This window comes from Cygnus atratus, chromosome 2, assembly GCF_013377495.2.
Source record: "Cygnus atratus isolate AKBS03 ecotype Queensland, Australia chromosome 2, CAtr_DNAZoo_HiC_assembly, whole genome shotgun sequence".
Lineage (NCBI taxonomy): Eukaryota > Metazoa > Chordata > Aves > Anseriformes > Anatidae > Cygnus > Cygnus atratus.
Genome location: NC_066363.1, coordinates 74,415,768 through 74,443,672, shown reverse-complemented (window position 1 = coordinate 74,443,672; position 27,905 = coordinate 74,415,768). Strand labels below are relative to the sequence as shown.

At 38.1% G+C, this 27,905-nt stretch overlaps 1 protein-coding gene and 1 long non-coding RNA gene across 3 annotated transcripts in view; one reads left to right on the top strand and one right to left on the bottom strand.

Moving 5' to 3' along the window:
* Positions 1-27,905, top strand: part of CDH12 (cadherin 12) — a 157,251-nt gene that overhangs the window by 48,219 nt on the left and 81,127 nt on the right. The gene's annotated exons all lie outside the window — the stretch shown is intronic.
* Positions 13-26,395, bottom strand: LOC118255459 (uncharacterized). The gene is made up of 5 exons (XR_004780948.2): positions 26,346-26,395; positions 19,951-20,045; positions 18,669-18,700; positions 15,089-15,154; positions 13-461 (listed from the first exon to the last, which is right to left on the bottom strand). It is a non-coding gene; the product is annotated as an uncharacterized LOC118255459 (long non-coding RNA).

The following is a 27,905-nucleotide window of genomic DNA, read 5'->3' as shown; positions in this document are numbered from 1 at the left end:
AGTGTTCCAATATTTTGTTTTATTTTTATTTCAGAACAGGTCTGAAAACAGAATTGTTTGAGCAACTAAAGGTAGAATTCTAGAGGTAGTATGTGTACAGATATTCCACATGCACCTTAACAAAACAGCCAGATTCAACTTCTAGCTATAAAAAGATGCCTGTGCATTTCAGTTATTAAAATGAATGCCCAGCTCTCTGATAATAAATTTCCAGCCAACTTTTTTGTTGCTGTTGTTATTTTTTTATTATTATTGTTTTACTCGGGATTAAGATGGAATTTTATTTTGTACATTTTGCCAATCTGGATCTTTGGGCCAAATCAACATCTTGGATTGTCAAACTCTTTAGAAAGCCAGGGAGAAAACAGTAGTCCTTGAATATTGAATGCTTTGAATGCTTTCACATTTCATAAAGTTGGTATGTAGTCCTGGATTTTGAATTTTGATAGACGTAGATTCATCTGGAAAATAATAACAAATGCTAAGCAAGTATTTTTCTAAAAAATCAAAAACTCCTTTTTTTGAATTAGGCAATACGTTGCAAGATATCTAGGTCATATTTAGACATTTAATTTTAGATTCAGTATTTTACAAGTTCAGTATATCATGCATATCAAGGCTTGCTTATCTTATAAGTTTTAACATTTATGAATGAGCAAATACGGGAGGGAGGGACTGGCATATAAAAGCAAATTTCTAGAACAGAATCCTCACTGCAGTTGAAGACAGGTGGAAATGCACTTCAGACTGGACAACAGTCAAATATCATAAGTAACGTATGGTCTGTCTTTACCACTTTTCCTTAATCTGTTTTTTATTCTTTTTATTTATTTATTTATTTACTTATTTGGCCAGTGGTGTGAACTTAAGCATTGCTTTTTATCTGGTCTCCAGAGAAGAGTGATTTTGATCTTCAAAATAGAGAGAGAAATGTAAATGAGGGGGAAAAATCCCAGAGCAGGCTCAGAATAACAAGTAAATGATTCAAATTTCTAGTTGTTAAGAATGAGGAGTTTCTACCTTGATTCAACATTTCAACAGCATGAAGTACAGAGCTAAGCATTTTATATCATTCTTAGCTAGAGTTTTCTGGGTCATAGCTGTGCCATACCAATATTGAAATACCTGTATTTTTATTTTTGCATGTATGTATGGTCACAATTCATTTGCATGTTGTGCTGGTCTTTTTTTTTGTCTTCTGTTTTTTGTTTGTTTGTTTTGTTTTGTTTCATTTTTTAAACAAAACATAATGCACTGCAATAAAATTGAGGTATTAAAGAAACCCCAAAATAAGCTATAAAAGCTTAGAATTATCATGAAAAAGAAAGTTGCAGCCTTGCTACAGAGCAAAAGAGCATGATGAGGTAGTAGAAATACTTTAGAGTTTGAAAACAACTGAATTTGGTCTCAGTGTCTGATTTTACTCTTTCTTTCTTTTTTTTTTTTTTCCAAAGCTCAGGTATTTTAATTAGGGGATTTTTTCAATGTGTTCCATTCTAAAATCAGATTATACATGAAATATTTGGAAAGTGTATATGGAGCCATGTATGCCTTAACTGACATGAAGAAAAGGCTATATTGTAGTCATTGGTGTCAACGTTAACTTAATAAGTGATGCGATGCCCCAGAGTTCTCAAATATGAGAAAGTCTTCTCAAGGAAGAATTGTTTTAAATGTTGTATAAAATATTTGCCTGTCCGTACTGCAGTGATACCAGGGGAAGGCACGTATTTTGTGCTTACATTTTACACCAGGGGAAATCAGCAGATAAGAAAAAAAATACTGTTAACGTTTAGATTTTTTTCCTCAGAACTTGCTCTTTACCAGTTCTGCCCCTAAATTTTTGGCTATACATAAGGAGCAGAAGAACAAGACAAATAAATGACTGTGCATAAAGGAAATGAAACTACCTACTGTATTACCATGTATCCTTCAGTCATAACAATCATAAATCTTAAGTGTTTTTTTTTTTAATGTATGTTTAATCATTCAGTCTCATTGGCTTTAGTAGTTTTACAAGGATTCTTTAAATTATCCGTCTGCCTAAGTGATTTGTTGAATGGTCATGTTCTTAAAGCTGTTGCCTGAAACAAGCTGTTCAGTCAGTTTGGATGGCTCCAGGGCTGTGTTTACCCAAAATATTTGGGCCATGGAGCAATGTAATAGGATACATGAAGGGAAATGATGACCTGGACTGTTATTCATCATTTTACCTATGGATAACCCTCCACAAAGAGAGAATTACTTCTACTGCCACTTTTAGGTCAGCATAAGCTTTTTACACCGCTATAAGTGTGGGGAGAGCCCCGTCCAGGGGGCATGAGGAATTAAGGACAGAGAGGAGGAAGATGGAAGGAGGTTCCAGAAAGAGCTATCCTGAAGCCTTCATGCAGGCAAGACTGAGTTCAGAGCTCCTGCTGAAACTGGCCAAAAGTCCCCCAATAAAGCATCTCGGGGAGTGAGACGTTTGGGGTACTTACAGTCTCTTTACCAGAATTGTTGGAATCCTGCACTCATGATGACCCTGTACTTGTGAAGTGAGAATATCATGCAGACTTTCTGAGAGGTGTGTTTGAATGTTACCTTTTCAGTGCTTTCAGCTGATGTGCCCCTAGGTTTCTGATAGTGCAGCCACAAGTGTCTCAGCACAGATTATCTCCCCCAGGTGGTGAAAGGCAGACGTTAGCACAAGAGCGTGACAGCCCTCCTTTGCGACTGGCACCAAGTTTCACAGGTCACTCACACTCCATACTTCCCTTCACACATTATGCTAGCAAGTAATTAATCCCTGTCATAAAGTTTATCTGATAGAGAACAACAAATGCTATTTTCATTGTTAGAAATACTTTCATTTTTATTATCAAGAAGATAAAACTCTGGCATGCTTCTAAAATCGGATCTGTACTGTATGCTCATCTATACTGTGTTCTGTATCATCCAAGCTAGAGACATAAAACGTTGTATTGAATTATTACTGTTGATACCATTGTTTAATCTTAACTGTTTGATACCTCAATAAGCATTTGCTTTCTAACATTTGAAAAAAATGGGGCTCCAGTTAATTTGATTTGTGTTTTTCATAGGTACTTGAGCTACCCTTTTGTTTTTACAGCTCAGCAGGTGAAGGGTCTGACACTGTGTTCAAGTTTGCAGAACAACAAATACTATCTACTAAAAGTCTGCTGTGGTGAATTAATATTTTTCCATGGCAATTTTAGTATTTTTTTTTTCATTCTAAACAGAACCTGACAGGATTTCAGTTTTCAGGTAAAACAACATCAGAGTTACAGAACTGCAGCTGTATTCCCACATGCAGAAATAGATAAACTCAAGCTCTTGGATAGATTTATGAATCCAGGCAACTCACAACCTCATTCTTCTCCATGGTTGTTTTTCTGCCTAATCTCTTGTGCACATTTAGGGACTCTCTTTTGACAATGAAGTAGTACTGCAATAGGAGAGATGGAGACAAGCCAGAACTTCCAGGCCCATATTAATTTTGTTTATTTTGCTTGTTGCTCTGTATTTTGTTTCCCCAAATCCACGAGAAATATGACTTTACCTGTGTACATTAGTAAATATACTCTTTTTTTTTTTTTTTTTTTTTTTTGTCTATCCATGGGAAACAAAAAGAAATCCTATTTTCTAAAAAGCTCTCCATATTTTCAGGAGGAATGGGATTCTTCCACTCATGAGAGTTTTGCGAGTCTAGCTGTTGTAAAATCAAGAGGAGTACTTTGTGTTGTAGAACTTTGTGGAAGTACAAGTGGAAAAATTACCAAAAGCATATATTTCACTAGGTTGATGAGTTCCCATGAACTTTTATTGTTACAGATGTTCACATCAATCCTGGACTTTTTTCAACTGTCTTAGTAAATTAGCTGTATGTTTCAGCCAATTCCCAAATATTCCTAAAAATCTTATATAGCAATTCTACAAAGTATGTTAGCATTTAATCATAGCATGAATTTCAAGCATATTGAAATACATCTTTAAAGTATGCATCTTTAATTTTAAACTACCGTTTGCCTAAGTTATCCTTCCTACATGTAGAATAGCAGGTAACCCATACTGATTATATGCTTATTAAACTTGGAATGCCAAGGTGAATTCTGCTGGCAGTGTTTCAAATAAGAGGGAAATAATATAAGGATGTCAGACATTTGCTGTCAGAGCTCTTTGTCTTGAGGGATAGTTTCTCACCTGTATTTAATATAATGTAATTTTAAATTACACATTATAGTGACATACAGTATTCAGTGTTGTTCTATTTTTGCTTGCAGGCCATGTGAAAGGCTAATGACCTTCAAAGATGCTTTTTTTGAAATTTTTTTTTTTTTTTAAGAAAACACTAACTATGCTTTTCTTTAACATTTGTACAATAAGGTACAATATATTCTGTTTTGCCATTAGTCCCTTTCCTAAAGCAGATCTTTAACTTGGTAATAGAACTTTTATTTTTCTTTCTTGTCCATTTTCATCTGGGGACCACTGTGATATTGGATTTTCTTGTTTCACAAGATCTATGCTCATGTTGTAAAATACATATGCTGGTGCCCTGGAGAGTCATCCTAATCTAATCTTACTGGGGAGTCAGAGATCTATTTAAAAAATATTTCCCTTTCTGTTAGTATTTCTTTTAATTTGCCATGCAAATAAAAAGAGTTATGACATACAGGTAGGTCTGTACAAGTAACTTTTTTCTTAGTTCACTGACCTGGAAGATTAGGGTGACCTAAAAAAAATTACTCATTTTGGAATCAAAGCATGAAAGTTTCAGAACAAAATCCTTTTGCATTTCTAATTACTATTTATGAGAATTTTGCATTGAAGATATTCAACACAAATTTGAAAATTTAGGTGATAAATCGGAACTTCAGTTTTTCAGTGAGTTATCTACCCTTCAAAATTCAAATGTTATTTAGGATAGTTCACAAGGTCAAAAAGCCTTTTTCAGACTTTTTAACATTTGAAATGTTTATAATGGCAATCTTAGCTGAAGATCAATTCTCTTTTGTAACAAGGCTATTGCCAACTCTGTGCAGACTCAGTAGTGCTCTGAGAACTAGACATAAGAATGACTTCGAGACTGCATCATATGTGTTGTGTGTATCAAGATGATTTTAACAGTAGAGTTCCCAGCAGAAGTGTAAACAGCTGTTTATCCCAGGTGTCAGTGTGTAAGAGGTATGTCATTGAAGATCTGTAAACATAATTAAATGTTCATAAATTTTAAATATTTCTAGGAATATGTATTTTTTGCATAGACATTCCCCAGTATTTTTAGCCCCTGACAAATATCATCAGAGAAAGTGGCGTATCTTAAAAGAACTACAGAATTACATCCCTTTTCCCAGTCACCTTGCGTGTTTTGAAAGTACAACAAAGTGGTTTGCAAGCCCCTCTCTCTTACACCTATGTGCCTCAAATCCCAGACGATGTAATGTATTCCTATGCTTGTCATCAGACTGCTGGGCTCTGATCACCCTTCTGATGTTGGATGAATGCACCATACAGTCAAAGCTCAAGATACTGATCTCCAGCCATCTGAAGATTTACTCGCTACAGTGGCTTTCTGTAATTCACAGTTTTATTAAGCTACCAGTAAGAACCTGACAAATCACCTTTCTATGCCTGAAAACCTCACTGAGTCTGTGAAAGGAGGTGATAATACTGAGAAGCCACATTGAATTCAAATTGAAATTAGCCTAAACTGGAGGAGGAATGTATTTTTCTTCCTAATAATATAGTTAATATTGCCATTGTTGTAGGTAAAAACATCATCATTTACGTCTCCAAAATGGATTGTAGTACACTGTGCTCAGATGACCTCTTACACATGAAAATTGTAATGACTGAATGCAAAGGATTGAAGTAATATGAAGTGAGAGATTTTTAGCTAAGAGGAATGCAACTAGCCACAGCTCCTCCAGGTGTTTACAGAGAACCTGTTCAGCTGTCCACTTCTGGTGTCAGCCCAAAATTTAAGTATCTGGAAGTGTCTGTTTAGAGCCAACTCCACACACTGGACTGGCTGTATGGAGACAGGCCATAGATGTCGTGTTAAATGGGGACTTATCAAACACTTGCCTATTTCAGAGCCTTGGTAAGGGCTTTCACTGAAACAGTTTCACAAATTTGAAAGTATTTGTAATACAACGTTTGCCAGTCTTAGAGCCCTGCAAAGGGCTTTCACTGAGACAATTTCAATAAGTTGAACGTATTTAATAAGGCAACAGATATAACAGATTCAGAATTGCCATTGATTTATACACGTACTGCAATAGGGCTAATATATGATAATAGTTCCAGCAATATGCTATTGGGGGTATTCCTCGCCAAAAGGTGAAGGCGCAGAGCTCACCACAAAGGCATTGCTGTCTTGGTGGAGGAAAAAGAAGCACAGCCCATTGACTGCCCGTTCTAGGTCTCCAATTTCCTCTTTCTTTCTTCCCTTCCTGCTCTTCATTTTTCCTCACTTTAACTATTTTTTCCTAACTTCTTCCTCTTTATTTATTTATTTATTTATTACACAAACTCCTAACACTCTTTTATATCCTAACCTTATCTGTTCCCTCCCAGGGGTGATATTTAGCAAGATTTGGGTGAAGAGTTGAGTACTATAGTCATATATGTTATGTATATATATATACATATGTGTACACATATATGTATATGTGCGTATATATATATATAAACATATATGTAGCAGGTACTTCTTTAGGCTCATTATCATATTCAGGGTGTGATCTTTAATATTCATTTTACACATAATGAAGCCAAAGGTTTTACTCGCGCACCATGGCCTTCAAGATTATGTTCTGCCACCAAAATTGGCCCATCCTGCCAACACAAGACTCCCTCCTTTAGCAACCTCTCATACCAAGCTTTTGGACCTCCATCCACAAAGTTTTTGTAAGAGATAAAAAAGAGCAAGCTGCTCAGTTCCCCTTTGCCCAAGGCTGGTGCTTATCAAAGATGCTAACAAATCTGACAATGCAGCACAAGTGTTGGGATACAGACTGTGAAGCACCTCGCAGTCAGGTCCCTTTGGGCCTTGTTTCATCTGCTGCACAAGGTGGAGACAAGCCAGAGTGAGAAACCTGAGACACAAAACATAGTCTGAAAGACCCAGGCGAGGGCAGGTACTTCACTAGCAAAACATAACTGAAATAGCTCAGAGAGCAGATAAAAACCTTGTGACAAATGTTATGTCTGCTGTGGTTTGTGTTTTTAAAGGCAGGGCCATGTTTTAACACAATGGCAGGGTGGGTGGTGGCTGTTCAGAGAGCAGCCATGGAGATGACCATGTGCATGAGCCATGAGCCAGTCTGTGCCATGTACGAGGCTGGCCCAAGTGGGGATCCACCAGACTCCAGCTCTTTCTTTGTTGTTGCAAACTCTACAAAGTGAAGGAGTTTTAGGGTCAGTGTTAATATCAATAAGTAGAAAAAAGGAATCTAGCTCTCTGACTACAGTGATTTTGCATCATTGCATCTCCAATAAAACTGAAGCTGCTTCTGGCTTTCACTAGCATGAGTTGCCTAAAGATGCTGAGTGTTGTGTTTCTGTCCGTGGAAAGCACTAAGGTATGCTAGTATCATGCTATGTAAGCATGATACTTGTGGGGGAAACAAAAGCTAGCAAACAGGAAAAATAACATCTTTTCCCCTGATGCTGTACTATAATTTGTTTAACCTCCGAAAAGAGGATTTTCTGGGGCAAGAATGTGGGAAACTAAGGAGATATGTTCTGTGTTAAGTTTCAGCTGAATATGATTTCAAATGGAGATGATATTAAAAACTGAAAATAATAGTTTAAAATGTGGGGGGGAGGAAAAGCCCTCTTTAAAAATTAAATATATATATGTATATATATATAAAAGAAAAGTAAAGAAGCAAGGAAAGCAAGGAAGGAAGGAAAGAAGGAAAAGAAATAACAAGAAAAAAGAGGAGAGGGGAGGGGAGAGGAGGAGAGGAGAAGAATGAGTAAATAAAAGCCTATCTGGAAAAAGATAGAAACACTGTAATAGACTACTGCTTTGTGAGAGAAAGTGTTGTTCGGAGGTTGAAAAAGGGGAACAATTTGAAAAAAGAAAACCTTCTGCTGAGCAGCACCAGATTAATATTACAGCTAAACACTGTACACTTACTAATTTCAGATTAGGGACATCCATATCAGAAATAGTTAAATAGTCACGAAGCAGGTGACAAGGGAGTAAGAAGAAAATTTCGTCATATATAGTGGCAGTTTTTCCCATGTTAATAAAAAATCTAAATGTGTAAGTTAATAAACTGGAGAAAGACTGACAGCTTGTAATAATGTCTTGGTGAAACACCTGGATTTGTCAAGAGACTGTTTTTACTACATTTTAGGGGACACAAAATTCTTAAGAGTTCAGAGATAAAAGCAAGACTCCAACCCTCCCCACAATTCATGCAACTGAGGATTCTTCTTTCCCTGAAGAAGAGGCTGAAAAGAGAAATTATATTTCTCTTATTTAAGAATTAAGAATTTTGAATAATGAGCAAATACTATATATACACTTTTTGATAGGGAAGGGAAGGGAAGGGAAGGGAAGGGAAGGGAAGGGAAGGGAAGGGAAGGGAAGGGAAGGGAAGGGAAGGGAAGGGAAGGGAAGGGAAGGGAAGGGAAGGGAAGGGAAGGGAAGGGAAGGGAAGGGGAGGGGAGGGGAGGGGAGGGGAGGGAAGGAAAGGGAAGGAAAGGAGAGGAGAGGAGAGGAGAGGAGAGGAGAGGAAAGCAGAGGAGAGGAAAGGAGAGGAGGGGAGAGGAGAGGAGAGGAGAGGAGAGGAGAGGAGAGGAGAGGAGAGGAGAGGAGAGGAGAGGAGAGGAGAGGAGAGGAGAGGAGAGGAGAGGAAAGGAAAGGAAAGGAAAGGAAAGGAAAGGAAAGGAAAGGAAAGGAAAGGAAAGGAAAGGAAAGGAAAGGAAAGGAAAGGAAAGGAAAGGAAAGGAAAGGAAAGGAAAGGAAAGGAAAGGAAAGGAAAGGAAAGGAAAGGAAAGGAAAGGAAAGGAAAGGAAAGGAATCTTAACACTCATCATCTAAACTGTCATGCATCAGAAGTATCAGTATTGGACTGCATGTGTTTATTGCATCTCAGTGTGTTGTTTCACTGGCTTTGTACTAGCTAGTCTGTGCAATCATCACTCCCTGTTGGATTTCATGTAAATTCCAAGTACTTCACTCTTTTGGAAACATTTCATCATACTGAACCAGCCCAGAAGGTGTTACAATACTCCCATTGCTCAGTGGCCCCCTTGTCCTTTCAGCCCTTAGGGACGGACGCTGCACCTGCTGAGGAGCTGTTTGTGTAATAGCTCTCTGAGAGCCTATTGCAGGTAGTCTCTAATTAGGCACACCCAGATGGTGGGCACTGAGCAGATGTACTGCCAGCTTGGGGTATCTGTGGAAGAAAGTTTTCTTTTGGCTCCCCGTTGTTTGTCTTTCTAATGTTTCTTCTTGATTTCTGTTCATAGTGAACATTTGAAATGTTTGTTCACAATTTCTGAATTATGGAACAAGCTCGGGCACTCTAATTTTTATTGCAGCTCTAATCTGTGGTGCTAAACGTTCACTGTGCTCAGTGTAGTCTGAAACCTAGATGTATTGAACACCCGTTACCCAAATGCTGCCATGAACAAAACTGCTCACTTGTGCTTTGATGCAGAATCTTTATCAACAATTAAGATTTTGTTCTTGGAAACTAACAATTATGTTCATGCTGCCAGAGTCATAAGTAAGCACACTCAATCATGTCTATGTAGCCAGCCTTGCAGATCAAATTAATGTAACTAGCTGGAATACAGGTTGATGTTTTCAGTCACATGAGTAAACACAAGAAGCAGATATCTAGAGTGAGAAATACTTATTTTCTGACAGATTCTTTCTACCACAAAACCATACCTTACATGTGTAGCTACATCTGACATTGAAAATCCTTAAAGACAAACTGCTTACCCAGCAACTGAACCATCATATTTTCAGTGCTGTGTTCCATGCTTCATGTCCCATATATGTTGCTGCATGTTTCACAGCATTCCACACAATGACAGCTTTAATTTAAAAGTTCCCATAGTATTTCCTCCACCTTTCTAAGCCTCATCTCACACAGAATAAAGAAAAATAATCAAAGTTTTGCAGCACAGCATCCTGTAATCACTCATGTTTCAAATTTTTTAACAAATAAATGTGATCTTCAGGTATCACTTTCCTATTGTATTGTCATTTTTTGAATCCAAAGATTTAATTTATTTAAAAGCAAAGCTCAGAAAATAGCTATGCACCAGACTAAGTAATGTATGATGTAAGAATTTTTAAAATGTGTAACTTGCGAATTGAAGAGATACTTAAAACCTTTAGGGCAACCTTTGTATCCTAGATCACTATTCCTTGAGCAGATTTTGAAGACATCTTTACTACCTAACCATCAAGAAATGTAACTAAAACATGATTAAGTCATTATTTGTGTCAGCTTGAATGATAATAGACTTTCACAATCAAGGTGAAAGGCTTATTGTCTTCCTTCCTGTACATTTCTCTCCATTTTGGCATTCTTTGGAAGGAAGTCTTTCAGACTGTGTTCTCATTAAATATCTGGTGAGAGAGAATTATATTAATTGTTAATTGGTGAATATGTAGGATGCCCACAAAGCTGCTGCTTAGTCATGCTGCACACAGCTGAAAAGCAAGGAAATAATGGAGTTCTGTGGCAGGGGAATGCTATTTGTATCTCATGCTTTAAAAAAGAACAAAACAAAATAGAGTCATTTGTAAGTACTAGATTACAGAAGGTTACCAGCAAGAACCTTTTCCACGTTTTCATCATTTGACCATTATAGAGTTGCTGAGACCATCTGACAAGATACATGCAGCCACTTTTAAAGTGGCTTATTTTTATCGGTAACTATGGTGTTTTTAGATATACTTTAAAATAAGGTAAAGACAAACCTATTCAGTGAAGAATAAGCATACTTTTAAAACACTTCTAGAATCAATTCAACTTTGAAAATTTTGAGATACTCTGTAATTCATCTTCATTTCCCGTTATTTCATCCTTTTCATACTTATCTTCACCTATGACTTTCTAATGGAGAGTGGCACAAAAAATTCTGAGAAATCATAGGCAAAAGTGCTTTGCAGTTTTTCCTGGCCAATTGCAGGCAGAGTATTAGAAACCTACTCAAAAGAGTAGCTTCTCATGGGTCTTCAAATTTAATTTTACAGACTCAGCAGATTTAGACAAAAAAAAAAAAAGAAAAAGATGAGCTTTCAGACTCTCAAGTCTTTATCTGATCAAAATTGGAATGCTGAAATCCTTGAAATCTACACATGCCTAGGGACAAATGTATTATTATACACAGTTCCAATGTGTATGGCAAAAAGCTTTTAAAGTTTGTAAACGTAATGTACAGTGAAGCCAGGCACATGATGCTAACTACTGAAAATAACAGCTTAGTAAACTTTGTATAAATTGGCAGTGTTTTAATATATTCTGGTCAGCCAATGTAGTTTTGCTTCTCAAAGCATTTTTTGAATGTTTGTTTTAAAGCCATAATCAGGCAATTGCTGCAAAAATAATAATGGTGATTTAAAATGTTACTATCCCTCAGGAGTGCCATCCCAGTATCTGAGCAAGCAGAAAGAATCACACAAACACTTCTCATCTGTTTTAGGGGCAAGTCATCTGTCTGTCTTGGCTTAAACTGCTACTGAAGGTTGTTCAAGCCAGGCCGGAGCATATCATGCTAGGTTCAGGTGCAGAGAGCTCACATCCAGTATTTCGGCAACTCAGCTGTGCAAGATTTGACCTAGAGATACATAGAGGTATGGCAGTACATGGGTGGGAGCAGCTAAAGGTGCTGCATCTCCTGATTACAGGGTGCAACACAGCGGTGCCACCTGCCCCATTTGTGCTGTACCTGCTGTTAATCTGCTACCAAGGGGCTGCAGGGGAGTGAGGGAAGGTTCATGTACACTCTGCCTGGCCACACTACAAGAGAACATGAAGAAGCTAGTATAGACATTAAAGGTAGTTTAACCAAAGCTGCATGCTCTCCGCCTGGGATAGATTGTCTTGGTATTGTGGCTTTTTGGCTTTACCAACCCAACCATGCTCTCTTTCATCTCAGTGCAGCACAACATTAAGCTGCATGGACCTAACAAGTTCATTGTAGAGATGGCTTAGTTCAGGAAGAGAGATCCTAACAGAAGTGCTTTAAGAAGTCTGCATCACTACTTCTACTACTACCATTGGTGATGATCATATTTCTAGGGTTTGGGGGTTTCGCCTGTTTTGAGTTTTTACTGACTTTTCATCCTGCTCTGAGATTATTTTGTATCTTCTGCAATTAATAATTGTGAAAACTTGAAAGCCAGCATTGTTTTCATAAGTGTAATTACAATTAAACTCAAATTTCCCTTTGTCTTTTAAATGTAACTGATGAAATATGTACGTGTCACTGATCTTAAATGAATGTTAACTCACAAAATCAGAGGAAGAAGATGAGAATATTCACATTCAGCCTCAGTTATGTCTTTATTATTTAATTATCTCTGTTAGTCTGCCTATTATTTAGTGCTCTGAGTCCATTCTTTTCCTGCTCTTGCTCTCATTCTTATCTTCATTCCCTATGAATGGGTTATTTATCTGATTAAATGACAATTAGTAACTTTAGTGGGGCCACATTGTGTAACTGTGAATAGGATTTTGCTTAAAGAATTTTAAAAATCAAATGTGCAATAATAAAAGGAAACTGAAGTGGCATATGGCTTTTCATATACTGACCTAAAAATCCAAGGAATGGACAACAAGCTTTCTGGAACAAAAATCTTTCTTAGAACAGGAAGAAAACAGAGAAATGGGGCACAACACATCATATTTGGTAGACTTATTTTCCTATTTACTTTTAATTTGATAAAATCCACATATAGATTAAAGAGAAACTAAAAAATTAGTCAAGTGCAGGAGTGAAGTACCTTCAAATCTAATATAAAATTGTACTCACACTCCTATAATTACTGTGTTATTTTTAAATGAAACCTTAAAGTACATGCATCATATAACCATTGTAATATACTCTTTAAATTGTACAGTACTTATTTTATTGGTTAGTGAATGCATTGTCTTGGAAGGAAGTGAAGACCTTCCTGCTTAGTTTCTGGATAAAATCTGAGGATGCTGTATAGGCAGACAGCTGCTTATACGTCCTGCCAGTTGAATTCCTGGGTTTCCTGGGTTGCCAGTGCGGGTGTCACCCTCTAAAGCACACACAGGAAGAGGACAGGACGGGTAGTGCAGATCAAATGTGTAGCAGGTGCAGGAGGTTGCAGGTCATGACTGTTTGTCACTCCTTGTTCTCTGTTGTGTCTCTGAGCAGCTTCTTACTTTTGTGTCCCTGAAGGGGCTCTGCAATAACATTCTAATAGCTACCTGTCAGCTATCCCAAAGCCTCATCCCCTGGAAGTGAATGGGAGTAATTGGGAATTAGAGCTAGGAACATATTGAAAAGGCGGGATGAAAGTCTTCCCAGGAGCTTTCTTTTTTTTTTTTTTTTTTGGTCTCATGGTAGAAAAAGATGGAAGTGTGTTGCTAAATATATTAAGGTGTGATTTGGTAACTCTTTGTCATATCCCAAGAGTTATTATGTGCCACATGTGACATACCAGTAGCTTGTCAAAGAGAAAACAATATTTTTCTCTCCCATGCACCATGCAAAATAAAGCAACTGTGCCAGCAGTTGATCATGGAGATAACTCCGTGAGTTTTGGCTTTACCAAACCCTGTGTCCCAAGAAACCACAGTAAATTATCTAGAACAGAACATCTGACTTCATGTCCAGTGAAGAAGGGTTGCTTCTGTAGGGGGGGGGGGAAAAAGTATTAAAAGGAAGAAATCTTGATGTTGCTTGTTTTACTTACATGCAACTAAATTAGTGTGGAATGCACTGTAACAGTGGGCTTTACAGGATTTATGTCAGAGCAAGAACTTGTTTCCTTAGTGCTGCTGCCTCTCAGTGCTGCTATTTGTAATTTCTAATCTTGAATAAAAAAATAATTGTGATCATCCCTTTGTGGTTTAATAAAAAACAGTGCAGTGTGTTAAATACATGTATTTCCTATTTAAGAAGCCAGGGGTCTCATTATTTCATGCTTCTCTTCTCAAAATAAGGCTCAGTTCTGATTAAAAGTGTTTTTCCAGCTAGCGTATGACTTAAAGAGTAATAATGAGAACACACCTGTAATTTTAATTTCTTTCCTTTTGTGAGCTTGCACATAAGGAAGTCTGTCCTAGTGTTACGTAGATTCTTGCTTGCTATACCAAAAAGGGATAATTTAACCTGGTCTACAGATTCTCATGCAGGAAGTTATACATTTCTTATTATAAGGGGATGAGAGGACAAAAAGGAGAAATTATTTTGTACTTGTTTCAGTATTTCCTTGTTAATGATGGGAATACAAATGCTTCTTTTAGTGTCTTATCATCAGAAAAGGAAAGGGACAAAAAATGAGACATCGTTAGAATGATGTTGTTCTTATGGCCACACATTGTCGAAGCCAAGTAAGAACATAAAGTATACAAATACTGGGAGGAAAAAAAAAAAAAAAAGAGAGAGAGAGAGATTAAATAATCATGTAATCAGATATATACTTGTAATACTGTTGAAGGATGTATCCCTTTAAGTGAGTCCTGCCCCAGATCATCACTACTTCTGTATGGAGTCCTTAGTTTATGTGGCATGCTGTCAGAAGAATTCCTTGGTGGTTCATACCACATTCCCTATAAACATCACATATTAGTCATCCCAATAACAGCCACACAGTTGAAAAAAGGCAAAAATAGGTAACTTGAATAGCTTTATTTTAGTCTAAAACACGGGATTTTCTTTTCCTTATTTAAGGAACTCTGCAAAGAACTGATTATCAGGACACAAGAGCATTGGTATACACAAAACAAAGGATTTCCCACAGTTATAAAGTATGGTTCAGTATATTATAAAGGACACAGTTTCTAGATAACTGTCAAGATATACCAGACATCTTTCATTCCTCCTGTGTTGACAAAGGACTTACTTCAAGCGTGATCTTGCTTAACCTTTCTTGCACTGGCACTGTTCTTTAGTTAAATGCATTCCCTCACTGAAAAGGAAGAATTTCAGCTTGTCAGCCTTTGCATTACAGTCTATGAGCAGCAACTAACTACATCAAAGGCCCATTTAAGCAAATGTTTTATTCTTTGAATGCATACTAACTTCCCTTGATCTCTGATATGGAAAAGAACCACAGTCAGTAAGAACAAACATGCTGGAGTCAGCATTCAGATTCTTCCAAATTTTGGATTAATGACATAATACCTATATCAGTTTTTCGACACTGTTTTGGCTACTGTCATTTTAGTTTGATTGCAGAAGGCAAGAGTTGTCTTAGAAATATATCAATAGAAACCATTGTAGAAACCAGCTCTGACCTGATTAAAAATAAATAAATAAATAAATAAATAAATAAATTTAAAAACAGTAGATTTGGCCAATTGAAATTACTCCTTGCAAAAATGAGCTTCTGATTGTTACCAGCCCTTCTGATGAGATCTGCCCAGCTGGAGCTGTAGGTAGCTCTTCCTGTCCCCCTCCAGACACACCCAGAGGAAAAGTCCTTGCCCTCTGGTAGGTCTGTGCTTGGGGAACAAAGTTTTACTCGGTTTTTCAATGGATGCAGCCAAATGCTAGCATGTGAAATGTTGCAAAAGCAATTACTGGAGAGGTAAGGATATTAGTACAATTTCTGGTAAGCTCTTGCTCTTTTGCTCTTGTCACACCTTTACTCCTGAAGGTCTAGAATTTTCTTGATCCCTCTAGGAACTAGCGTGACTGATCATTCTTACTAGTTTTGCTTGTTTAAGATTTAACTTTGAAATGATTATCAATCTTTTTCTTACTAAGGAATCAATAGCCTAAAAAAAAAGCTGAGAAACTGTTAAGTGCTTTTCTGTTAGTTATAGAATTCACCATATACAATCTTGTCAGTGTAGTTTACATGTGAAAGCCTGTTACTATCACTGTAAGTAGTTTTTGTTTGTTTTGTTTTTTGTTTTTGTTTTTTAATACCCTACTTACAGTATAATATCCTGCAAAGTGTAAATGTGACAAGATTTAACTTTCTCAGATCAGTAATACAAAGCATACATATATACTGTATTCGTGCCACGATAATTATTTTTATATACATACATGCAGTAGTAGGATGTGTAAGTCTGGAAACAAGATGGACTACATTTGACAGCTGAAAGTATATTTAGTTTAAGGAAAATTCTGTAGAATAACAAAAAAACTGAGAACTAATTATAAGAAAGTAAAAGTTGAGGTGTTCCGAGAATGCATCAGGCAGAGAAGATGTCTATAAAGATGCGAATCCTGCCAAAATGCATTAGTGTTGTCCTGAGTAAAGTGTGAGAGACTGCAAGTTTAAATGGGAAAGTCATTTTGAGAAAGGAGGCCCTTGGTTTCCTCAGAGGACTATGCTTAAAGGGCTTTCCAGAGTTGTGAAGAAACTGAAACCAGGCATTATATAAAGGTGTTTATTTTCTTGTCTCAATCTATAAATTGTATTAAGTACATACGCAAGCAACAAAGCACAGGTAGTTCCACAATGTCACCATCTCCCTCCTGCACAGCCAGCGTGGGAGACCGCTTTGTTCCCAAGGCTGTTCATCCTCATTAGCACTCATTTGTGCAGAGAATAATCTGTCCTGTATATCAGGTGGGTAGATTAGTAATATTATGCCTTAGTGTCTTTCAGCCCTGCATTGGCTTGTAGCCATACAGGGGAGCATTCAGAATTAGCACCAAACTGTTTTATCTGTGTTTTCTCTGCAAGTGCAGTGTTTATACCTGCATGTGTGCCTCGTTCTTCAGCACCTCAAACAATATGCTGTCAGCTCAAAGTGTGTTTGGTCTACTGAAACTTCTGGATACTACATGATCTCACATTAAGTTATGGTATGAATATAAAACAGAAAGTATGGCTCAAAAATTAGAATCTGGTCTTATGTTCACTATTTCAGTCTTAAAGGACTGATAATGATATGTGCAAAATGATACTTCTCTGAGGAGAATTACAACTAATCTGAAGTGTTCATTTAAAATAAATAATACGCATGTGAGTTTTTTATTTAATGGATAGATTGAGCTTGAGCTTGTGTCAAAATTAAGGATATATTTGTGTGTATATACATATATAATAGAAATATATCGGTCAATGTTAAGACATGCCTAGTAAAAATTACGAATTTGAACAGTGATACTGAGGGAAAAAAAGTAGAGGACAGGTGTAGGGTTTTGCTTTCCTTTTTCCCATTTTTCTTACTTGACTGCACACAGGTTTTTACATCAAAATGTGATGATTTTTCCTCAACAAATAGGCAATAGGAAGTTATGCATAAATGATGGCAGTAGACAGCTACTATTGACCTACATGCTGGGTCATCTCTTTACATCTTCCCTTTCTTGAGAAACATATGCTCTGATATGTTAAGGTCTTTAAATAAAAGTAAACATATCATTCATAAATGCATAGGACATAAATGAAATGGTGAACAAGTGGATATTGGTTATTAAACAAAATCTGTGAATAAGAATTTGAAAACTTTCATGAAGAAAATTCTGTATGCTGTTAGGAGAATGGCACCATCTGGTGGATCTTCTCTCCAGAAAATTTCTAATGGAAATTGTAATCATGATTTAGAGGCTGTTCATCTATTATAAAACTGAATATTTTGTGAGAAGTGCTAACAATTAGGAGAACAAAAATGGTAATGGCAACTGACAATGTAATTGTCTCAATTGTGGAATCCTATGGTTATTTCTTGCCATGTGAATATTTAAAAGAAGAAAGAAAATTACTCAAAAACTAAAATGCTTGTTACATGTTTACTAGTACTATCTGTTCAAAGCTATGAGCAACTAGTAAAGAAATGTGTTCTGAATATAATAATACAGTTCAGTAGATCAAAATAATTTTATTCTTTTTTTTTGGGGGGGGGGGGGGGGGTGGAATTGGATACAAGTGTCCTTAATTATTGTTTCATTATAGAACAAATCTTTGATTTGGGGACTTCTGTAGTACTCATTTTTGGCTTTCAAACAGGATGACAGTCATTGCTAAATGCATTCAGTAGTATACCAGTGATGTGCAAGTCTTGGGTAATCAGTCAATAGCTCTCCTACAAATTACACAAGTCACAATATACACGGGGGTCTTTGAAGACAGTGACAGCATGTTCTGTCATCTTCTGCCCAACTTCTTATCTGCCCTGATACATTGCAGGTTATCCAGTAACTGGATGAACTGGATATACTACCAGAGCTCATTTCTGTCTAAACCGCACGCACTCCATATGATGCCCTCATCCATGAAAAGGAAAGTTTGGGAACCAGTACTTAACGAAATTTTTCATCCACAGCATCTTCATTATACTGTAGAGGAAAATATTCCAGAGGCCTTTTCCAAAAGCTTTGCTTATCCTATATAAATAAATATGATTCTAAGCAGTGTAGAAAATTAGTATAGTCAAGCAGGATTTTTATTTGCCTGACAGCAGTCAGGAACTGATGTGTGCTTTGGAGAATTCAGTGAGAAAATACTTAGAATTACTTACGGACAGTAATTTACAGCTTCAAAATTCAGTCACTGTTGGGAACCCCAATAGTTCCAGGCAAGTAATAGAAACATATTGAAACCAACAAAGAAAAATTAATTAGACATTTTTACATAATGGTCAAAGAGTGCACTCCTTCATTCAATGCAACATTCACAGGCCTACTGAATTTAAAGGAAACCAAATTGTATTCTGCATTATAGTTAACTACCATAACAAAGAAATGAAAGAGCCTGTTTTCTCCGCTGTTTTCCTATGAATTTCTCCTAAGCTATCCCCAATTCTTGAATTATTATTTTTTTTTTCTTTTGATTATAGAAAAGCACACCCATAGAGAAATTCAAATGAATAAATTAAAACTAGACAATGAGAAATGGCCTGACACCACTTAGATTTCTCATTAAAATTCTATATTTTTTAGATAGTTGTGACATACACTCATTTTTGCCAGCCTCTTGACATAAAGTTGGCACTGGGTGTGAAAGGGCCATAGAAAAGCCAACTGGAGCAATCATTTGATATGCAGTGTGTTTCCAGAAAATACAATCTCTTATTTATCCCATAATTGATTAAATGGTTGAAGTGTGTCAAGAGCTATTTCAAATATCACCACGAAATAAAATTAAAAAGAAGCCGAAAACAAGCGAGTTAGACTGGTTAGAGTTGAAGGATGAAAAATGGATGAGCACTTGATGTCAACATCCAGTAGCATTGCTCTCCGGGAAGGAGTCAGGAGGATTTATTTATTTGTTTGTTTGTTTGTTTATTTATTCCTGTAGGGGTAAAGGCAGGGATAGCAACAGCTGCTTCTGTGACATTTTATCAAGCATGGCTTGGGTAAGGATGAGAGTGGAAGTCCCAGAGGGGAGTCAAGTGGATAGGAGGGATGGTTGCAGAACAGACACAGTAGGCCACCGGGCAGGATAAGCAAGCAGGGTAATCAAATGTGGTACGTAAGCATGGGAGATTAGATTGGCTAAATTAGAGGAAAACCACTTCACTTTCTGTGGCTCTCCAGTTGGAGCCAAGGGGAATGGGAATAGGTCACTGTAACATTTAGGCCTCTGGAAATAGCAAAAGGTACAAGCATAGCTCTGCAGCCAAGGAGGAGACCTGCAATCACTCTAGGTAAAGTATAGCTGTTCTCAAAAGAGGAGAGAATACTTTTAGCAGCTGGATGGGAGACTTGGCACTTTTAATCTTTTGGTTTTGGTTTTGCTCTTAGTAACATTTCCTATGTCCAGAAGCCTTAATAGGTTTGAGAGGGAAACTGAGAACTTACTGCACTCAGATGGCAGAGGTTTTAGCACCTCTTCCAGCAGCTGCTATGTAAACTTGCAAATGCATGTGCTTTATGTCATCTAAGGGATTCCAGAGCTGTAAAAACAAAAGAACAGTTAGGATTGTTCAACTGAACTACAGTATCCTTTACATCCTGTGCAGTATTTGGAATCATACCATTATTAATTATAGGTCTTCAACAGTTAATAAAATGAAAATGAATGTTAAAAACAATATCTGCCTTCTGCCTGAGGCTTGTTACTAATTTTATCACACTGTTGAATAATTTGGATCTCATTTCAGGGATCAGTTTAGTTGACAAATGTGATTGTGGCTCATGGAAAAGAAATTGATGTTAAAAATATTTAGATTTAGGATATTCAAAAATAATTTATTAAAGAGGTTACTTTCTGTATCGGCAGAGGAGCGGTCCGTCCCCACGTGCCCAAAGACGAGCCGGCGTGGAAGAAGACCGGCCTGGCTCAACAGAGAGTTGCGGCTTGTGCTTAGCAGAAAAAAGAGGGTTTATAATCTTTGGAAAAAAGGGCGGGCCACTGAGGAGGACTACAAGGATGTAGCGAGGCTGTGCAGGGAGAAAATTAGAAAGGCCAAAGCTCATCTGGAGCTCAACCTGGCTACTGCCGTTAAAGACAACAAAAAATCCTTTTACAAATATATAAACGCGAAACGGAGGACTAAGGAGAATCTCCATCCTTTACTGGATGTGAGGGGAAACCTAGTTACTAAGGATGAGGAAAAGGCTGAGGTGCTTAATGCCGCCTTTGCCTCAGTCTTTAGCGGCAATACCGGTTGTTCTCCGGATACCCAGTGCCCTGAGCTGGTGGAAGGGGATGGGGAGCAGGATGTGTCCTTCGCTATTCATGAGGAAATGGTTGGCGACCTGCTAAGGAGCTTGGATGTGCGCAAGTCGATGGGGCCGGATGGGATGCACCCGAGGGTACTGAAAGAACTGGCGGAGGAGCTGGCCGAGCTGCTTTCCATCATTTATCGGCAGTCCTGGCTATCGGGGGAGGTCCCAGTTGACTGGCGGCTAGCCAATGTGACGCCCATCTATAAGAAGGGCCGGAGGGCAGACCCGGGGAACTATAGGCCTGTCAGTTTGACCTCTGTGCCAGGAAAGCTCATGGAGCAGATTATCTTGAGGGTCATCACGCGGCACTTGCAGGGCAAGCAGGTGATCAGGCCCAGTCAGCATGGGTTTATGAAAGGCAGGTCCTGCTTGACGAACCTGATCTCCTTCTATGACAAAGTGACGCGCTTGGTGGATGAGGGAAGGGCTGTGGATGTGGTTTACCTTGACCTCAGTAAGGCTTTTGACACCGTTCCCCACAACATTCTCCTCAAGAAACTGGCTGCTCGGGGCTTGGACTGGCGTACGCTTCGCTGGGTTAGAAACTGGCTGGATAGCTGGGCTCAGAGAGTTGTGGTGAATGGAGTCAAATCTGGTTGGAGGCTAGTCACTAGTGGTGTCCCCCAAGGCTCGGTACTGGGGCCGGTCCTCTTTAATATCTTTATCGATGATCTGGATGAGGGCGTCCAGTGCACCCTCAGTAAGTTTGCAGATGACACCAAGCTAAGTGCGTGTGTCGATTTGCTCGAGGGTAGGAAGGCTCTGCAGGAGGATCTGGATAGGCTGGACCTGATGGGCTGAGGTCAACTGTATGAAGTTCAACAAGGCCAAGTGCCGGGTCCTGCACCTGGGGCGCAACAACCCCAAGCAGAGCTACAGGCTGGGAGATGAGTGGCTGGAAAGCTACCTGGCCGAGAAGGACCTGGGAGTATTGGTTGATAGTCGGCTGAATATGAGCCAGCAGTGTGCTCAGGTGGCCAAGAAGGCCAACAGCATCCTGGCCTGTATAAGAAGCAGTGTGGCCAGCAGGTCTAGGGAAGTGATTGTGCCCCTGTACTCGGCTCTGGTGAGGCCGCACCTTGAGTACTGTGTTCAGTTTTGGGCTCCTCGCTACAGGAAGGACATGGACGTGCTCGAGCGAGTCCAGAGAAGAGCGACCAAGCTGGTGAGGGGTCTGGAGAACAAGTCTTACGAGGAGCGGCTGAGGGAGCTGGGCTTGTTCAGCCTGGAGAAGAGGAGGCTCAGGGGCGACCTTATCGCTCTCTACAGTTACCTTAAAGGAGGCTGTAGCGAGGTGGGGATTGGTCTGTTCTCCCACGTGCCTGGTGACAGGACGAGGGGGAATGGGCGACAGTTGCGACAGGGGAGTTTTAGGTTGGATGTTAGGAAGTACTTCTTTACCGAAAGGGTTATTAAGCATTGGAACGGGCTGCCCAGGGAGGTGGTGGAGTCACCATCCCTGGAGGTCTTTAAAAGACTTTTAGATGTAGAGCTTAGTGATATGGTTTAGTGGAGTACTTAGTGTTAGGTCGGAGGTTGGACTCGATGATCTTGAGGTCTCTTCCAACCTAGAAATCTGTGTCTGTGTCTGTGTCTGTCTCCTACAACTGTGATAAACACGTTGGGGTACATTTCTAAAAACTTTTCACTGTTGTCTGAGTCAGTCAGGTTCAACAATTTCATAAAAAGAGTCCTGAGTACCATGTTTTTGAAAGTGCTAAAATCATCAGGCTGACCTAGTAAGTTAGATAAATGATTGCTGTAAAAAGAATACACATGTAAAATCTTCTTAATGCTTTGAATCAAAATAGATTTTTTTTAGGAGTAATGCTACTTCACATAGGCATACCACTTTGCAAAAGGAACCAAAATGTATTGGAATGAGGTAATTTCTTGTATACATCCGTAATGAGAAGCATCTGTGACAGGTATCAGGAGTTCCTGTATTTGAAGGGTTCCAAGAGAGTTCATTTGTCCATTTTGGATACAGAATGCATTGTGTATGTAGTTAATGATTTGAAGAAAATAATGTTTGGCGAATCATCCAAGCAAAGTTTCTCCACCAGAAAGGCTGTGCAAAATTATAACTCACAGTATCAAGTTTGAAAATTTAAGGTTTAATCCCATTTCTCTGGATAAGCATTAGCATGACAAGAAACATCTGGTTTTATCTGGAGTCATAGTTCTAGATGGGTTTGGATTATCTAAATGTGTATCTTCACTATCCAATGTAATGAGAGCTCTGTTGTTAATTTTAGGATGAACACCTTTCCCAAACAGGGCTTTACAATGGGAAGTGCAGAAGATTCTCAATTGTGAAAAAGATAAGGAATATAAATACATTTTGCTAGAAGATCCACACTATTATACTAGCTATGAATATAGTTTTGTTTGCCAGTCTTATCTAAAATAAGGAACTTGAGAGTGGAGGTCTGGGATCTTGGTTTGCTTCTAACACATTAGAAAGAGTGGCCCCTATGTGATTATAGCTTTTAGTATCACCTAGAATAACCCTAAGACTGCTGACTAACTCATCACCAGATCTGCTGTGATTCTGTTTTGAAGTTTTTCAACCACAGCCCACTTAGTCAATAACACAGACTATCCCTTGAGCATTCCAGCATTTATTTTTAGATGCAGGATGAATAAAGATGTTAAATGTTGATAAAGATGTTAAAAGATGATAAATGAACATTGCCTGCATTTTGGGGTGGGTAGGTACATTAACTTTTAGAGTGCTGAGATTGAAATCTTGAGTGCCTGAAGTTCAATCATAAAATTTCAGCACCTACAATTAAGACACGCTGATGAAAACAATACTCTCTTTAAACCAGAGCTCTTAGAGTTATAGTCTTTATCAAGCAGAGGAATATGTTTTTTGGTTGGTTGGTTGGTTTGTTTTTTTTTGTTTTGTTTTGTTTTTTTGCCTAGTACTTGAAATCCTAATCTCAGCCATATCCTTCATCACATTTCCTACTTGCCGTAGTAGTAGTTTATGCTGGAATAACAGCACTGGCTTGAGTCTCTTCAGAGATTATAACTGCATCACAAAGGACTGTAATGTTACTACAGTGGGGTTTTTTGAAGAGTTTATTCACTTAAAAATTCAATTCCAGAATCTTGAAACTATTTGTCAGCTGATTATACACGTAGAAATGTCCTAGGATAGGTTTTAATGCAATAGTCCAAATTATAAGAGCCATCTTCTGTCTGTTTCCCTAAGAAATGGTTGTATTCTAACTATTTAGGGCATATGGCTATCTTTCAGTCTCACTTGTTAATATTGCTCCATGTTGCTGGGAACACGTAGAACTTCACTGATAAGGAGTATTCATACAAAAGAAACTGAGAAGGAAAAAATGAATGAGTGACATCCCATGAGTCATGCAGCTTTCTTTGAAAAACATATAACCCTTGCTCCTGCGAATTATTAAATATATGAAAAGTGAAAGTTTATAAACAGTCTGACTTATGAAATTTTCCTAAAAGAAGGTGGACAGTATAGTTTTGAATATCCCTAAGTCAAAAAAACAAACAAACAAGCAAAAAACCTCAGTGAATGTCTCTTCCACTTCTTCATGCAGTTCTGGAAATAGAGGCTTTCTTGTTCTGGCCTGTTTACAAGTGCTTAGAATGTTTTGAGTGGGTTAGAATGCTTGAGGTTAATTTGGCATCATATTTTTATTTTGTCTTGTTTTAAGAGCCACACTTTATCTTTCAGTTTTCAATAAGGCAGACAAACAAAAAGAAAATCATGTGCTTGCATAACCGTAAGTTACAAGCTGCCTTTTAAAATGTTACCCAGAATATACAGTATTTTGTAGTTCTGTCAGCTCTTGTGATTGTCATTCGACTGCTTCTTGACTGTAGTCCATAATTGTCTCAGAGGTGTGCCTTTAAGGATTTTGAAGAATGTAATACACAGCTTTATATGGCTTAGATTGGTATAGTTTGGTATTCTGCCCAATGCTACTTTTCTGAGTTATGTATCTTTCTCTCTCATTATCAGTGATATAGTAGAAGACTTCCCTGTCATCACCATCATACAGAGCACCAAAAATCACTCCATGTTGACCTGTCTTAGAACAGCATCTACCACTTCATGTGAAGGCTCATGTTTCCTTTTTATCATGGCAAATCTAAGGAGCAGAAGAATTCTTTGTTGACCAACTGTGTGGTACAGAAGTCAGAACAGGAGCAGATCTCCCTGTTCCAGCCTTCTGCTTCAGTCCTGTCTTTCCTGATGCTGAGAAAACCTCTGCCTTCAGAATCCTGAAACAGAAACATGCATAGTAAAGTAGAAAAGAGTGAAAAGCATGTTTCTGTGACCTTTTGGTGAAGAATGTCATTCTAGTTATGCCTGGCAAGTGCATTCCTCCAGTGAAACACTGGCATTTTCTTTGTCTCACTGGGCTTTTCTTAAGAAAACTGCTTGTCAATCCCTAGTCTGGCAGCACAGAGTCCAGAAATTTAGCTGTTGTGAAAGATGCTTGAGGTTTTGTTTAATGATATTGTATTGTCATAGCATTATACTGATCCAACTTAGAAAGTAAATACAAAATTGGATTTACTGTTAGATCAATAACAAATCAGACTCCTACACTGGAGAGTTCTAATATGATTTTAGGAAAAAAACAGAATGCAGTCATGAAAAGAAGGGAATAGTCATACTAACAGAAAATACTTGAGACAGGAATGTCAGGCACATGGCCAATTTTAAGTGGGTGTATTTAAAACTTCCATATGTTTAATATAACCTTGTGGTTTGAATTTCTTCTCTCACCTAATCAATAAATATTCTATTTTCAGTGCTATGAAATGGATTTAATATGTATGGTAGCATTACCATAACATCTTCTATCTTCAGTTAAGACTTTATGGATTTTTGCTAATTAATTTTCAGTTGTTCCTCATGTGAAATAATAAAGGTGTGTATGTGTTATGACAGTATCTAAAGGCTCTGAAAAGGATTAGAGATCCATTACTCCTGTAATGTGAGTGCTGAGGACTTGGCATACAGACTGCATCTACTCATAGTTTCAAATAAACTCTGATCTGGTCCCTTGGACTGAACACCTTCCTATTAACAGCTGCGTTGCATCAAGTGCATACCTAAAGCAAACCATCCAGCTTAGCTTCACCCCCAAAAAATCCAGCTTGCACACTTAAAGAATGATTCACATTAACCAGAGCATAGTAAGTGGGAACAGTTGAAGGATTTTCTTCAGAAATGCACTCCTGAGCCAAATTAAAATGCTAACACAGAGGCACTTCTATCTTACCTACAAAGACAAGTGTATAGCAATATTTCAAGGAGACAATGTCTGTTTATACGCCGTATAGAAACATAAGGCGAAGGTTAGAAGGAATCTCAGTTACTTAATGCATTTGCACTAGGAGCAGCCTGCCGCATGTATGTCATTCCTAATAAGCAGGTGTCTAAACCTTTCTCAAGGGCTTACAAAGATGGTGAGTCTAAGTCCCTCTAGTCATAACAATAATAATAATAAAAACAACTTGCTTACCATTAGCATTAGGGCTCAGTATGAAGATTGAATGCTTAACCTGAATGCCTGCACTGTGTTCTGCTGTCAGCTGTTTGTTCCACATCTCTCAGGAATTTCTGCTGCAGTGGTGATTCATCTGTCTGTGCAAAGTCCACTAAACTGCTGCAAATTACCAAGGAAATTACCAAGGAAACATGAGGTTAACATTACTTTGTACTGTTATGTGGGGATGGGTCATTCCTACAACAGGGACGGGATTTCTGAGAGGTAATGGAAAGCCTGGCTAAGGGTCACCACAGGCAGCCCTATGAAAGCTGTCTCTACTCACCCACCAAAAATCTCTATGTCCCTTGCTGTACGTTCAGTTCATTACTCCTTACCCCATCCCTTGTAGAAAGGGAAATTAGTCCATTACCTGTGTTTTAGGAAGACCTATTATATTATAGTAAGTTATTATACTGAAGGATATATTTGGAAGGGGTCTAATTGTATTTCAGGATTTAAACCCATCCCTGCTAGGAATCAGATCAGGACATTACTTGGGGGCACATTATCCTGAGTTTTTTCAAATACTGGATTTCTTCCACCTTTTCTCTGAAATACTGTTTGTGATGCAGGCTGACAATGCTGTCACTTAGATTAGCAATTCCTCACTTGTCTTGTTCTTACAAATGAGTTTGCACAAGGGGAACCCTTGGTGGGGCCCGACAACATCCGTGCCATTCCAAGGTCTGAAGCCCCTATAGGCAGACCCGTGTCCTTCAGTACCCTTGGGTTGTGGGTGACTTTCCCCATCACTGCTGAAAGTTAGTTGCCATTGTTGACGGTAGTTGAATGTTGATGTTGGATGCTATGTAGAATACTGTAGAAATTATAAGTTAAATTACCAAGTGGAGCAGATGACTTTTTAAATTTTAATGCAAGTAAATGTGTAGAGTAAAATTCTATGGATCCTTTGATCTTGTAGTAGCAGGAAAGCCTTCAAAGCATTGTTCAGATTAAATTAAGGAAAAATCAGTACCTTTCACAGAATATCACATGGCATACTAGATTGTGTACAAGTCAGTGTTGTATTCTGAGGTTATTTTTGCATGTTAGCATGCCTCTATCTAATTCAAGTTTGCCTTTAGGAGATGTGTAGATTTTAACTAGGAAAAAAAATCTAAAGGTAAAGTCATAAAACTCTGAAGGTAAAAGTCAACATATTTGGCAGTTTATGAAGGACTGCTCTGCATCCTTCTTGAGAGATTTAGCCACAACACTATAAGCAGGTAGGAAGAGATGTGATATAGGCAAAACAAACTTTAAAGTGCTGTCATCATCATCTCCAAATCTTTTTTCCTTGAAATGTCACCACATTAGCATGAATTTGGTTACAAAGAATTGTTTCTAAGTGCATAACTATTAAGATAGGTCCTGACAAATTTATTTCTGTCATTCAAAACCTAAAAGATTTTTCACGCAATTCTAGAATACAACTGAACTTTATTCATGCCTGGGTGAACACTGAATTAAATTATTTCTAACCATGTCCAACATCTTGTAAAAATAAATGAAACAAACCAGCCTCAATAACCA